This window comes from Papio anubis, chromosome 6, assembly GCF_008728515.1.
Source record: "Papio anubis isolate 15944 chromosome 6, Panubis1.0, whole genome shotgun sequence".
In the NCBI taxonomy this organism is placed as follows: Eukaryota; Metazoa; Chordata; class Mammalia; order Primates; family Cercopithecidae; genus Papio; species Papio anubis.
Window position 1 is genome coordinate 75,799,597 of NC_044981.1, and position 5,608 is coordinate 75,805,204.

The 5,608-nt window shown below is 39.7% G+C and overlaps 1 pseudogene; it reads right to left on the reverse strand.

Moving 5' to 3' along the window:
- Positions 1 to 226: 226 nt before the first annotated feature.
- On the reverse strand, positions 227 to 2,420 carry LOC110743115 (annotated as a pseudogene).
- Positions 2,421 to 5,608: the final 3,188 nt, after the last annotated feature.

Below are 5,608 nucleotides of genomic sequence, written 5' to 3' on the forward strand. Positions count from 1 at the left end.
TTTAACCTCAAATCTATTATCAGTGCCTCAGATACAATTTAATTCTAAGTCTTTAAAGCCCCCTTAAAACAAAAGTAGACTTTTTTTTTTTTTTTTTAAGTGTCCTCACTTTCTGGTAGTCACTTTCCCCCCAGTCTCTAGTTTTATCCCAACTTAGAGTCCATGAACTTCATCAGACCATCTAGAAAGACTTGGGCCTTTCTAGAGAGAATCCGAGTGCATGACTTCAGATGAGCTGCGCCAGTACACTCAGTGCCCGAGACACTCTGAACCGAACAGTGTAGTAATTCATTTCCATCATGCCATAGTCCTGGAGCAGTACCCCAGGGTGTGTCTACATTGGGCCAAGTATTCTTGGCTTTGCCATTCTCTAAGAGGCTATTGAGCACAATCTTGTGTAGCTGAGCAACCAAGTTAACATGGGGTCATTATGTGGTGTTTCAGAGCAAACTGTCACTGCAGGTATCTCATGGATCAGTCTTCTTTAATACTGCATGGCCACAGTCTGGAATAACTTCGTCTTAGGTTGAGTGTGTTCCAGGTGTAGTCTCATAACTTCTCACATGCCACATCTTTGCCAGTTTCCTTCTGTAGTTGAGTTAGCCAGACAAACACTTCTTGATTTGCTAGTACATGTAGAGGGCCTGTCAATCCATACATGGCTGTTGCAAAGGACAGATAAGGGCTTGAAGGGGCACTGCCCAACAAGTTGCTGATATGGGCACTTACATCGCTGCCCTCATGGTCACTGTGGATGGTGTGGTACAGGTGCGTGAGCTCAGTGAACTGAGCATCAGTATAGCCTAACATGTTGGTGAAATTGTGGGACCAGTTCAACTTGGAGTCAATGGCCCCAACATTTTTGCCCTCTTAGTAGAGATTTTGGTAGATCTTTGTTGCAACACAGGTAGCTTTGTGATCAGATCCACACAGTCTTCATAAATCAGCTCCCAGAACTTGATATCCTCTGCATATGCTCAGGTAGTATTACTTTCACTGTTGAGGGCTGTATAGGCTGCACTGAGCTGAGACATGGGATGTATATTGGTGGGAAAGTTGTCCAGCATGGTGACCACATGGGAGGGTAGAGCTGCCCTCTTTGACCACTTTTTTGAAAGCCAGGATACCTGTTTCCTCTGTTGGGATATGTTCAGCTACCAGCAGCTGAGATAAGCCCTCCAGCAGAGGTTCTTTCTTACCCTTAGCCTTAGGTGGCAGTTTTTGGCACTCAGGGACACTAAAGCCTCAGAAATGGATGCTTTCATTAGGATCAAGAACTGATGTTTCATATACCAATCGCCTCGTGCCTCTCAGGCCACCACACATCCTGTCCACAGTGGTTTGGCCCACCACCCTCTTGCCACTTTGCTGTCTGAAGATCTTAATTCTGGCCTGCTCCTTGGGTATCAGGTAAGTCGATATGTCTTCCAAATTCCTAGAGGAGGTACTGGCATGCCAGGCAGCAAGAACAAGACAAGATACATCCTTTGTTCCCAAGAACTGGTGACAAAAGCAGTGATGCAAGCCATGGTGGATAGCTGCAGACTCTGATGGCCAGAGAGGGAGAGAGGGGGTCCTTTGACAGGGAGCCTATGTTGCTGAAATGCTCTGGGTGAACAGTTCCTGTTCTTTAAAATGAGGCTCACCCCAGCACTTTGGGAGGCCAAGACAGGTGAATCTCCATGAGGAGTCCGGGAAGTCAGAGACTATCTGCCTGGTGAAACCCATCTCTACTAAAATACAAACTAAGCTGGGCGGGTGTTTGGTGCCTGGCAGTCCCAGCTACTCAGGCTGAGGCAGGGAGGTGTAGCCCAGGGCCGGAGCTTGCAGTGAGCGCTGAGATCCAGCCACTGCACTCCAGCCTGGGCTGACAGAAGAGACTCATCTCAAAATGAGGCTGCACCTGTCCCAAAAGCACTTTGGGGCCGGAGTTGGATCACCTGAGGTCAGTTCGAGATCCATCTAGCCAACATGGAAACCCTATATCTCTACTAAAACGCCACAAAGTAGACGGGCTTGGTGGTAGGCCTGTAATCCCACTCAGGAGACTGGGGCGGGAGAATCACTTGACCAGGAGGCTTGAGAAGTTGCAGTGAGCCCCATGCCTGCATTCCAGCCTAGGTGACAGAGTGAGACTCCATCTCAAAAATAAATAAATATGAGTAAAGTTTGAGAAAAGTACAAATACACACAGACACCTTATGATAGAAGTAGATGGAAATTAAGTTTGATGAAAGCAGCAATTGAAGAAAGGCCGTCACAACTCAGGACTATTAGAAACCCTTGGCTGTAGGTGTGCCTGGAAATTGAAGGTCTGTTTGCCACACGGCTGCAAATCATCTGCTATACAATTGGCAACTTACACTGACATTTTCTTCTCTGTTGCCATTGTCTTTATCTATCCCAGGAGGAACCCCCATGTATCGTCCCTCCTAACTCTTTTTTCTCCCCTTGACCCAGCTGTTCATTTCTAATTCTTTTCTGGATTACTCTGGCAGAGAAATTAAGCACATTTACATAATGCATATTTTAAAAAGCACCAAAAGGAAGATCTATTTACTCATACGGTAGACCCAATTCTACCATTTGGTTGTTCAGTCCACAGCGGGGACATTTTCTGGTTAATATTCTGACAGATTAAACAAAGGAAAGGATTGCTGGCTTGTATTTTTACATGTACCTTATGAAATCTATTTGTTTGAAAAAATGAAAAAAAGAAAATGCAAAAATGATTATGAAAATCAATACACTTCATACCTGTATGCTAGCAAAGTTTCATTTCAGATAAAAAAGCTACATGTTGTTGAATTGATTAAAAATGATTTACTGAGAAAATATAATGTGATGGCTTAATACTCCTCCCTGAGTTTAATTGGGTTTAGGTTATGAACAGATGCTAAAATGAACTGCAAATATTTTAAAGATTATTTGTGTAAAAATACATTTTAGGAGTGTGAACTCAAAAAGATTTCATTTGAAGTTTAGCTGACACGTGTTGCTTTATGTTGCTTCAGTAAGCTAAAGTAAAAAGTGGTTGATATCACAGATGTTTTATAGTTCATTTATCAAAATTTATTCATAAAAAGTTTTACCTTAATCTCATAGAACTGAAGTGCTTTAGTTTTTTGTAGGAATATGTAAATTCTTTCAAATCTAATTGTAGCATCAAAATAAAATTAAGGTATGATGAAGATCTGCAGAACTTCAAGACTTCCTTCAAAACAAAAAGCATATTTAAAATTGTTCTGAGTTTTTCAGTTCATTTGGCCTGGGCAGCTTCCTGCATGTCTTGTCATAAATCCCATGTTAAATTTAGTCATATATTCAGAAAATGGAGAAAGGTACTCACCAGTGGCAGGTGAAAACAGGAAATAAAAATATTGACTCGGGATGTTCCCAAGGCCATTAATGAAAGGATTGTAGTTCCTAAGGCCACCATGAATAGGAAAGTGGGCATAATTACCTCATTGGGCACCCACTATATTCCAATTCATGATGCCTATAATTTCTGGTTATGTGAGTAACATGGCAAAATAGCTTGGATTGTAGTGAATTTTTTAAGTGCCTCTTAAAGATCTTCTATTTTTAGGATCACAGCAGAATCTTCACTTTTCCATTTCCTCTCTTTTGGAAACACTTGGGATTTTTTGGAAATGCCTAGTCTTTCATTTTGATGTTTTAGTTCTAAACAAAATGAGCACACACCTAATCACCGATGGTCCTGTTTATCTGGAAGACCAAGCTGTTTTGGATCTCATATGACCCCGAACTAGAATTGCTATAAAAATGGACATATACAAAAAAAATATACATAACATATATATGTGTGTATATATAATAAATATATGTGTGTGTATATAAATTTTTTTTGTTCAGGTTCTGACTAGAACACTAAGATAAATTATTTGGAAAACATTTCTTCAAGAAAAAAGTATTCATCTAGGAATCATCTATCAGAGAGTTACCATGTATGAAGCACTGTGTGCTAAAAGAGAGAAAAATAGTGTTTACATATTATCTTGGAAAGTTAAATTGATGGAATTTACTGAGAGGTTATGACTTTTGCTTTTAGAAAAATATAAAGGCAATTAGCCATTTATTAGCAGTTTTCAAGGCTTATGGCAATCTGCATCAGGCACTTACACTGAATGCGCTTTGATTATAGTATAAATCATTCAGACTGTGTCCATTTTGTTTGAAAGCATTGTTTATTGAATACATTGCCTACAGATGATATCAGGGAAATAACTTTTGTTATAAACCATAACTGATGGATTAGATGGTAAGGCTTAGTTCCAGAGGAGGGGATTCCAAGGTGGAGTTTCAATTAACGCAAGAGGGTAAGACTTGGAGGTTCTTGTGGGCAAGGCATCTTAGAGGAACAATAAAATCCACCCCTACTCTGGCTCCACTCCTACCAGATAAAGAGATGTTTGGAACATGAGATCCTGGAGGACTTATCTCTTTCTTAGGGCCTGGAAAAATGAGTATGAACACTGCCTGACTACATTGTAAGGCACCACTGTGCCTGAGCACATTGTAAGGCACCAATATATTTGGCTCTCAAAAGGGAGAATAGTTTATTTAGAAGCCCATTGTCCCTGAAGACTTCTCTCCATTGTGATAAGGGGATTCTAAGAAGTGGGTTGGGCTAGTGGCTGCAGAACTGGTGGACACGGTGTCTGCTTGTGTTACCCCTAGTGGAGGGATGGTCCTGCCTGAGGTCAACCACCAACTTAACACCAGACACCTCCACCCACTTCTCACAACTATACACCTCAGGGGAGGGAAAAGGCCAGTTCAGAACTAACTGAGTTTATGCCTCACTTGACCAAAAAACTCTGAAGTGGCTGAGGAAAAAAAAAACCAAAAACGTGGAATTGACTTAAGTTTCTGCCATCCAGCAACTAAGCTCAATTATAAAGACAAATATCATTTTACATATCTGATTTTTCTCAGCTAAAAATATTGTGCTGACAAACATTGCTGTAATTTCAGTAAATGTGCTCTATTTCCTATGTGAATGTATAAAATGATTTTGGAACATTTATTTGATACTAGGATCAGCTTCATAGATAGGATTGTAAACTATTTTATAAAGTACCTTTAAAGGATTAATAAGGAGAAATTAATTACCATATGTTGATATGCTCAGAAATGTTTACATAACCTATTAGTTGATTGGTATTTTTTAAATAACGAATGTTTCAAGTGAGAAATCACCAATAGCAGAAGTTCAACAATATCAATTACAAAAACCTTCAGGATTTTGCCTGTCAATTTCTAGAAATGCTCACTTAAGGGAGCAGATTCTATTCTGTGAATGCATTTAGAGTGTTTGGAGCTGATTTTATGACATCCTAACTTTTTTCATAATTGTAAGACCATTGAGAGAACCATTGAATTACATTTTTGAATTTTATATATATATATATAGCTTTTCTTACTTTTTAAAGCAGTTGAACTTAATCTTTTATTGCTCTAAAAGCATGGCTCAAGTAATTTGTAAGAATTTCCCTTAAGGATGTATTTTTTTACATACCTGGTAATCAACCATTTCTCGAAGGGTTTTGGAGACATCAATGTTCTGAGTATGGCATATCATAGA